The following is a 10,545-nucleotide window of genomic DNA, read 5'->3' on the forward strand; positions in this document are numbered from 1 at the left end:
AATTTATCCATTTCTTCCAGATTGTCGAATTTGTTGGCATATAGCTTTTCATAGTATTCTCTTATAATCTTTTGTATTTCTGAGGTGTCTGTTGTAACCTCTCCTCTTTCATTTCTGATTTTACTTATTTGTGCCTTCTCTCTTTTTTCTTGGTGAGTCTAGCTAAAGGTTTGTCTATTTTGTTGATCTTTTCAAAGAACCAGCTCTTGGTTTTATTAATTTTTCTATTTTTTTGGTCTCTATTTAATTTATTTCTGCTCTGATTTTTATTATTTCCCTTCTTCTACTGATTTTGGGCTTTGTTTGTTCCTCTTTTTCCAGTTCCTTTAGGTGCATTGTTAGATTGTTTATTTGAGATTTTTCTTGGTTGTTGAGAGAGGCCTGTATTGCTATAAACTTCCCTCTTAGAACCGCTTTTGCTGTATCCCATAAATTCTGGCATGTCGTATTTTCATTTTCATTTGTCTCCAGGTATTTTTTGATTTCTTCTTTGATTTCTTCGTTAACCCAGTCATTGTTCAGTAGCATTTTGTTTAATCTCCATGTATTTGTGGCTTTTCTGATTTTCTTCCTATAGTTGATTTCTAGTTTCATACCGTTGTGGTCAGAAAAGATGCTTGGTATTATTTCAATCTTCTTAAATTTATGGAGACTTGTTTTGTGGCCTAATATGTGATCAATCCTGGAGAATGTTTCATGTGCATTTGAAAAGAACGTGTATTCTTCGGTTTTTGGATGGAATGCTCTGTATATATCTACTAGGTCCATCTGTTCTAGTGTGACGTTTAAGGCCAATGTTTTCTTATTGATCTTCTGTTTGGATGATCTATCCATTGGTGTAAGTGGAGTGTTAAAGTCCCCTACTATTATTGTGTTACTGTCTATTTCTGTTTTTATGTCTGTTAATAATTGCTTTATATATTTAGGTGCACCTACATTGGGTGCGTAGATATTTACAAGTGTTATATCCTCTTGTTGGATTGTTCCCTTGATCATTATGTAATGCCCTTCTTTGTCTCTTTTTACAGTTTTTGTTTTAAAGTCTATTTTGTCTGATATGAGTACTGCTACCCCAGCTTTCTTTTCATTGCCATTTGCGTGGAGTATCTTTTTCCATCCCTTCACTTTCAGTTTGTGAGTGTCTTTAGGTCTGAAGTGTGTCTCTTGTATGCAGCATATATATGGGTCTTGTATTTTTATCCAGTCAGCCACCCTATGCTTTTTATTTGGAGCATTTAGTCCATTGACGTTTAAAGTAGCTATTGATAAGTATGTACTTACTGCCATTTTTTAACTTTTTTTTTTTCTCAGTGTTTTAGTAGTCGTTCTCTGTTCCTTACTTCTTCTATACAGAATTGATGGTCACTTTAGTTTGACCTCTGTCTGAAAGCTGTACTCTTTAACTCCCCTCCTCCCTCCTTTTATGTTTTTGATATCATATCTAACCTCTTTTTTGTGCATTTGTATCCATTACGTTCTAATCGTGGAAATAGATAATTTTTCCTATTTGTGGTCTTCTCTTTTCCCCTTAAATCAGTCCCTTTAACATTTCTTGTAGCACTGGTTTCTTGGTGACAAACTCCTTTAATTTTTGCTTATCTGGGAAAATTTTGATCTCTCCTTCCATTTTGAATGATAACCTTGCTGGGTAGAGTATTCTTGGCTGTAAGTTTTTTCCTTTTAGCACTTTAAATATATCGTGCCATTCTCTTCTAGCCTGTAAGGTTTCTGCTGAGAAGTCAGCTGATAGCCTTATGGGGTTTCCTTTGTATGTAACTTGACATTCTCTTGCGGCTTTTAGGATTCTCTCTTTATCTTTAATTCTGGACATTTTGATTATGATGTGTCTTGGTGTGGGCCTCTTTGGGTTTGTCTTGTTTGGGGCTCTCTGTGATTCCTGTACCTGGATGTCTGTTTCCTTCCTTAGGTTAGGGAAGTTTTCATCTATTATTTCTTGAAATAGATTCTCTGCCCCCTTGTCTCGCTCTTCTCCTTCCGGGACACCTATAACATGGATGTTAGTGCGCTTGATGTTGTCCCAGAGGTCCCTTAGACTGTCCTCATTCTTTTTAATTCTTTTCTCTTTTACCTGTTCAGCTTGGGTAATTTCTTCTAGTCTTTCGTCCAGCTCACAGATCCGTTCTTCTATATCCTCTACTCTGCTTTTGAGTCCCTCTAATGAATTTTTCATTTCCAGTATTGTATTCTTCATTTCTGATTGGTTCTTTTTTATATCTTCCATTTCTTTGTTGACATTCTCACTGAGTTCATCTATTCTTCTCCCCAGATCAGTGAGCATCCTTAACACTCTTAGTTTGAACTCTCTGTCAGGTAGGTTGCTCATTTCTGTTTCACTTAGTTCCTTTTCTGGGGTTTTGTCCTGTTCCCTTACTTGGAATGTATTCTTTTGCCTCCTCATTTTGCCTCTTTCCCTGTGCTTGTGTCTACGTATTAGGTAGGTCAGCTACGTCTCCTGCTCTTGGATAGGTGACCTTATGTAAGTGATGCCTTAAGAGGCTTCCAGTGTGCTTCCCTCAGTTCTCAATGTTCCAGGGGTGGCCCCTATGTGGGCTACGTGTGTCCTTCTGTTGTGGCCTGTTAGCTCTTCCTATAGGTGCCCAGGGAGGCTGAGTTATGCTCCTGGCCAGCTGTTGTAATGCTCAGCTGCTTGTAGTTGTTGTGGGCCTTTCAGTCTCTTTATCAGGTGTGTGGAGCCCCAGCACAGTTGGCTGTAAGTTCTAATACCACACTTGTGTTGCAGTATTTCTTTTAAGTGAGTAGGCCCCCAGTGTGGCAAGTTGTTAGGCTCAGGGCCTTACAATTGCTGTAAACCTCTAGCCTATTAGGTCTCTTGTCAGTTCTCTGAGGATTGCAGCTGGGTGGGGCTGGCCTCAGGCACAGGAGCACCCAATTGTTTCAGGCTTTGGAAGGTGGGGCAAACCCCCTATGTGGGTCTTTGAGAAGCACAAGTCTTCTGCAGCTGACAAGCCCTGTTGCTCACAGGTCCACACACACAGTCAACACAGTCCTGTCCCGTGTGAGCGCCCCGACCTCCCCAAGTGGACCCAGACTCTCCACGGCGGGAGCCCCACACACTCCACCACCACCCCACACTCTCCACCCGCTCCGTGTGCACACCCTGCCCTGCTCAAGTCAGCTCATTTGCCAGGCTGCAGAGAATCCAGTCACCAATCTATGCAGGCCCACACGTTGCCTGAGGGCTTGTTGTTGGGTGGGGCCAGTCTCTAGGGTGGGCTGCCTGCCCTAGCTGAGCTGGATTAAATCTGTGCTCTAGTGGGTGGAGCAGACCCTGGGCTAGCAGGTCTCAGGGAGAACTCCAATGGCGTCTGTGTCAGCACGCTCACACCAGGCCACAACAATGGCCGCCGCCAATGTCCCAGTCCCTGGAGAGGTCTCACCCCTCACAGAGATGCACTCAGGGCCTATTAGGTGAGTCTCTTGTCACCGAAGCACTGTGCACCTTTCTTTCTGGTGATTTTAGGATGCTTTCTGGAACGGGTGAGTTTGTGCGCGGGCCCTTTAAGAGCCAGTTTTAGTTTCTTTGTGAACCGGGTTTTCTGGGGGTGCTCCCCAATGCTTTAGTAGCAGGCAAAGTCAGATATTATGCCGCTGGTGTCGATTGTGCTGGGTCCACAAAATGCCCACAGCGGGGGCGCTCCCCGGCTCAGGGCCCCGCGCCTCCAGGGAGGCTGCGCACCTGTGAGCTGCTCCCAGCGGCTGCGAAGCTGGCGGCTTGTGAAGGCGGCGTTTTTCCTCTCCGGAAGGGAGTCTCTGCCTCTTCCACCTCAGTTAGGATTGTCCGTGGTTGCAGGAGTTCCTCTTATCCAGTTTTCAGTTCTGTCTCAGGGGTAATTTTTCCAGGAGTAGTTGTAAATTGGCTGTGTCCACGGGAGGAGGTGAGTTCAGAGTCTGCCTACGCCGCCATCTTGACTCTGCCTCCAATAGCACTTTGATATCTTGCATCTTTTATTAAAAATATACTCTTAGTTATTTCACATCGTTTCGTGTTCTCCTTCAACCCATATTTCGGTTTCATTTCCTTTACAAAATTTTGTTTTCATGAAATGTATTTTTATTCTTGAAAGTCTTTTATCAGTCTTCTTATTATAGTATTCTAAAACAAAATTACACATATTAATTATTATGATCTTTAAATTTTTCTCATGCACGTAAGGCAATAGAAGTTAAAATGCTGTTCTCGATTTTTATTACATTTATTATTAGTACACAATTAATCAAACAAAATAAATATATTACAAAATTTTATGAGAGGGAAATAGTCTTAGGCCATTAGTAAGTGCTGAACCTTCAAAGGTATATTAATGACTTACCTAAAAATGTTAGGACAGAATAAAGAGTTGGAAAGAGTGAGAGAAAAGCTCAAGTATGGGGAAGATAGAAGTGCCAGTGCCAACAGCCTTTTAATAAGAACGCCAGAAAGAGAGAAAAGAATAAATGACACCAGAACAAAAAATAAAAAGCTTCAGAATGGCTAAGAATTTTCCAAAATTAAAAGTGCTACATACAAGACTTTAGATTTCAAGTTTTGTTACTAGCATTATGTGCCAAAGAAGGCACGGGTGGACATCATTAAAGCCATACAGAATAAATGTGAAATAAGGTTACTGGGAAATGTATAGGCAGAGAAGAGACAGTAGAGGACTTAGCTCCATTCTCTTCACCATCCTGGGAAAGCTATGCTTGGTGGTAAGTGGGGCTGGAGAGAGTTGCCTAAGTACACCATGGAAAGGAGTCCAGCAGAAGAACTAGGCCCTGTGATCCCACACAGATGTATAAGCATGAAGGGCTGGCTGGGGTAGCCATGCAACTAAAGCAATGGGAACTTTCTGTTCACTGTGATGGGAAAAGTGAAGCCAATGGTTCTCCAAGCTGGAAACAGCCTGTTCTTCCAATGAGTTAACCCAGACTTGTGAGTCAGTTCTTCTGGGAGCTACAAAGGGAGAAGTAAATAACCTTCCATGTCATCCAGATTCATCTCTCCTCATTATGATTATGAATATCATTGTCACTATTGCTTCCAACTTAAATGCATTTTGGCCAGACAATGTGGTCTCTATTACACCAATTCTTTGAAATTTCTTAATTGATTGGAACACAGTGAGTTTCTGTAAATGTTTTATGAGTGCAAGTTTCTCAAATGTTTTGTTCATATCTTCAACCATTCCCTTTTCCTACAGTGCTCTTCACCTCACTCTCCTCCAGCCAAATCCTATTATCCTCTAGGTCTCAAATTGAATGTGGCTTACTAAGGAGTTGTTGCCTCACTTGCCAATCAAAACTAGTCCCCTGTAGTATTCCTGTTTAGTAACCAGGACTATTATTTTTTGGCTTGGCTAAGACTTGATTAAAACTCTCTTTAAGTCAAATCATTTAACAGAATAGTGATTGGTAATTTAGTTATTTGTGTGCAAATGTGTATAAATTTATAAGCTCCATGAATGCAGTCTGTCTTGGTAAACTTTTATTCCTAATACCTTATTCTGGACTTGACTTGAGTTAGAGTTCAGTATATAAATATAAAGAATGAATGGATTATTGAGATCACAGATGGTATAAATTTGAGAGGAAGGATTAGGGATGATGAGCTCTGTTTCTACATGATAAACATGAAATGGTTCTAGAACATCCATTTGGGGGATGGCTAGTAGAGGTGAGATTTGTGAGTCTGGTCCTCAGAAGAGAGGGCTGGGCTAGAAGTATAGATTTGGAGACTCTCAGTTTCCAGTTGGCAAGTAAGACCACGGGAAACGGTGATCTCACACAAGTCTTTCTCGTAGTCTGTAGAGGGAAAGCAGCCAGGGATAGAATCTTGAGGCACAGGGATATTTGGAGAGTGAATGAGAAGCCCAGAGAAGAAATCAAGAAGTGTGTTCTCATACCCCTACCTTGAACCAAGACAGTCACATTCCTCGCACAGTCATTATTCTGTTTACCTATCTGTCTCTTCAAAGAACCATACTTTAATCATCATTGTATCTCGAGCAACTTGTACCTAACACTCATCGAATTTAATCCATTGTATGAATCAATGTTTCAATGAATATAAGCTTATCGTTTAAGTTTTGCTTTTTTTTTAATTTACATTTTCTCTTTTATTCCTAGTTAGGAAACAGAAAGATAAGATTGTTGTAAAAGAATTTATCTCCAATGTTTTGATCGCTTGAATGTGCTCTAACTTCTAATTTGCTGTGTTTCTTGTCAAATATCCTTTCTTAAGATCGACTTTTTGATAAAGTACTGATCTTAGGTGGTGAGCAACAGGAGTAGAAGAAATTTAATATATCTTTGGCTGACATGAATCAATAGGATTTTCCTGCCTTTTTTTAATGCCCTTAAAACTTTAGTCCTCAAAATTGATAGGAACAAGCCATTTAGTGAGTGAGTCACTAACAAAAATCACTTAGAGCTGCATATATCTGATTCTATAAAATGAATGCAACATTAGAAACTTATTCTTGGTAAAATCCACCTATGCTTTTAAGAAATTACTTTTTGATCCCCAAACCCAACTTTCTAAAAGTATGTGGTCAATATTAGGGTTTTCATTTGATATCAAAAAACATACTTGATTTCAAAGTTGTGGATAAAGGAGTTACCATCTGAATTAGGAAAATCAAATCTCATTTTCAGTGATTTAAAATCAAGGAAAAATAGATCACATTTTAGAAGATTGTATATTGAACTGTTTACATAAAATATATAATATCAAATATCAAATATGAATCATCCTAATGTAGTTAAGACTTCAGCTCTCACGGAACTACTAAAAAACACAGGAGTACGTATACGTAAGTGGACAAATGATACAATGTGTATAATTGTATTATACACACATTTAATAATGTTTCAGAGAAAAATATGCATTTAGATAAACAGCAATTTATAAAGTTTAAGTTTCCTTTTTTTCAGTGACACGTGAAAATGTATGGAACTTGGGGGACTGAGATGGTTGGAAGATTCTTGAAGATGCCATGGTGGTGTGTTTTGGATATGAGTCATCTCCACAAACACATGAGTACAGAAATATTTCATGAAATTTTACTGACAATCTTCTGGCCACACAATGAGAAGGCAGGTATGAGTTCATAGGATGGTAGCAGATGCAAAACTGGTAATTTTAAAAAATCACTGCAAGGCTTTGTATTTAATAATGGAAGATGAATGTTTTCATCTAAATTGTCCATTATTTCACATAGTTTTAAATCTGACTATTGCTTTACTGTGGTCCAAAACCCCCAATCCAATACTGATAATAATGTGAAATATTAACTTAAGTTCTGTAACACATTATATGTTGAGTCAAGGTCAATATCATGTCTCAGTAGAAGCCAGCTGTTAAGAAAGCACATGATGGTATTTCTTGCCGCTTTGAGTATGTAGTCAGACATGAGTAGTTTTGTACTCATCCCTAAAAATGCCATTTCCTCTCCAGACACATGTACCCAGCGATGGATCCAGGTTTAGGGGGACTGAGGTTTACACCGTTCAGGGAACATATCTTAAAACTGGTCGACAGAATTCTGAACCACATCTTAAAATTTGTAGCTATTCCGAAACTAGCTCTGGCTGCACGCATTTCCATCCTCATTCCTCCTCCATTCCCACATACTTCTAGTGCCAGAGCCTGCGGGACACATCCTCTCAGCCATGCCACCTTTGGTTCTTGGCCTGGTTTATACTCACTTACTCATCCTTGGTCCCTGGGTCTCCAACATTGCCTCAAATTTACACAGGCACTTCTGAACTTCTAGGTATTTGGATTTTAGGCTTTTGCATTTTATAATGCAGTTATGCCAGCATACTGCCTTTCATTCACTGTTACTGATTTCATGCTACTTCCTGAGGATCATGCCTGCCAGCCTCCTCCTCTGATGGAAAGAATCTGGCCTCGACCAACTGAGTGGGAATGTCTGCAGACTAGAGTTGCAGAGCATTTAGCCTAGGGAACACCTTCTTCACAATGATATTTGTGGTCTGATTTATTTATTTATTGTTCCATACAAGTACATACAGATCCCTCTTTCTCTAAACCTCATAGCTCTACTTCAGAGTCATGTCTTCACCTGGTTGGCTGCCTCCTCATCACTACATGGTATACTGGTCACAATAACACACTTGGGCCAGGAAAAAGGCAGGGCACTGAGCCATTGCTCCATCTGCTAAATTCTGGGCAAGGCTTTCCCCAGAATCTACTATAGGAGAATTGTAATGCTAAGCCTTCTCTTTTTACGCTTGGAAGCATTCTTTTAACTTCTATTTTTACAACTATTTAATAAAGACCTTTCCCCAAACCAAGAGCAACTCATTTTTTTGTTTGTTTTTTTTCTTGGTGTTTTGTTGTTGTTGTTGTTTTGATAGCAAATGTTTTTATTGTGGTATAAAACACATAACACAAAATTACCGTTTGAACCATTTTAAAGTGTAGAATTCAGTGGCATTTAGTACATTCACAATGTTGTGTAAACATCACCACTATCTAGTTCCAAAATGCTCTCATCACCCCAAAAGGAAACCTCACACCCTTTAGCAGTCACTTCCCGCTACCACTGTCCCCAGCCCCTGTCAATCACCAATCTGTTTTCTGTCTGTATGGGTTTTCTTATACTGGACAATTCTTATAAATGGAATCATATAATATGTGGCCTTTGTGTCTGGCTTCTTTCACTTAGCATAATGTTTTCAAGATTCATCCATGTAATAGCATGTGTCAGTACTTCATTCCTTTTTATGGCTAAATAATATTCCCTAGTATGGATAGACCACAATTTGTTTATCCATCTTTTGGCTATTGTAAATAGTGATGCTATGAACATTTTGGTACAAAGGTTTTGTTTCAACTCTTGTTTTCAATTCTTTTGAGTGGAAATGTTGGGTCAAATTTAAAAGAAATAAGTACATGTCATAGAATACCATAAGAGGCACTAAACTGGTAGACCAGATTAAGCAACACTTCCTCCTAGCATGTGTTTCATGAGCACAGCACTCACTAGTTATCTAAGCTTTCTGGGCCTCTGATGGCTCATTTATAAAATGAGTACATTAGCTTTGCTTCCCATCCTGTGTTGTTGTGAAGTTCAAATAAATAATGATTGTCAAAGCATGTGAAAACTCACAATGTCCTTACAACCCATAAGCATGATTCTAAACTAATAGCAATAATTATGATTATTATTAGAGTGGGTCCTGGGATACCCAACTCTGCATTTCTGTTGAAGTAGGAAATCTCTTATATACATTAAATTAATGATCCCCTGAAGAAATAGACACATGGTAAAAGTGGAACTCCAAACAGTTTCAAGGTTTCTCAACAAGTTAAACACAGAATTATCAAGAGCAACTAATTCTTAACCATCTGCTAGTACCAAAGATTGATGTATCTTTATAATGTCCAAATAGAGCATTATCGTGTTAGGCAATATCCGAAAGTGTATGTCTCAATAAAGTCAAGTATGTTCTTTAAAACGTTTTAGAAAAGCTAGAGGAACACACAAAGAAATGCTGCTTTCAATAATATTGTCATGGAGGGTTGCATAGTTTTATGGTTCCTTTTTTCTAAGAATGAGTCTATCAATAGCCTCCGCATACATCATCTCACATTATCTTCATCTCAACTCTGGGAGTCAGCAAAAGATGGTAAATCTCCCAACACCATCATTTTCTTGATGTTTCAGGAATAATATTTGAAGGCATTATTGGTGCAGTTCAACAGTTTTAGCAAAGATATACCTCTTTCAGCAGATCAGAAATTTAGCTTGAAAAAAAGGGAGGAGGTAGGGAACTGGTGTAGAAAACATTTCCCCCTTGCATTCTTCAGCTTGAAGAAAGTATCACAGAACATGGGGCTGAACGAGTCACATAGTTTTGAATTTTATGTGGTGCCCCAAACACCACAGGCTGTATACCCTTCAATCAAAATGAAAATTACAGCCTTGAGTTGCATTTCTATCAGAGAAAAGCAAATGTTGTGATTTCTGCACTGAAATCAAATTTAACTGGAATGATTCAATAAAATGATGGTATCATTATGAATGTTGCACTTTTCCTAAGGTTGATTAGTCTAGACACCTGAGTTGAGAAATGACTGTTGCTTCAAAGTACACTTGGTAACTTTGATTAAATATTTATGTTAAATGTGGATGACTTTAAATAAAAATGTGTTCCAATCAAGACACCAGCAAGCTGGAGAGACGTCCTTGTCAGCGTTAGAGTAATGGTTCAAGGTACAGCTTGAGGTTCAACCAATGTGAGTGGCGCAGCCCTCACACCTCCACCACTCTGAGGGAGGTCGTGACAGGCCTTTGTTTCATGTGGCAGCATCTAAGCAATTCACTACGTAGCAATTCCCAGGTATTGTCTACAAGAATAAAGAGCGACTGATGTACAGTTTGTTGTTTCTTTCTTCAACCTCTTCCATTTCAGCAGCCCAGGGTTTGTGGGTTCAGATTCTGGGCACAGACCTATGCACTTATCAAGCCATGCTGTGGCAGGTGTCCCACATATTAA

This window comes from Ceratotherium simum, chromosome 1, assembly GCF_057802395.1.
Source record: "Ceratotherium simum simum isolate JZ-2026a chromosome 1, ASM5780239v1, whole genome shotgun sequence".
Classification (NCBI taxonomy): Eukaryota; Metazoa; Chordata; class Mammalia; order Perissodactyla; family Rhinocerotidae; genus Ceratotherium; species Ceratotherium simum.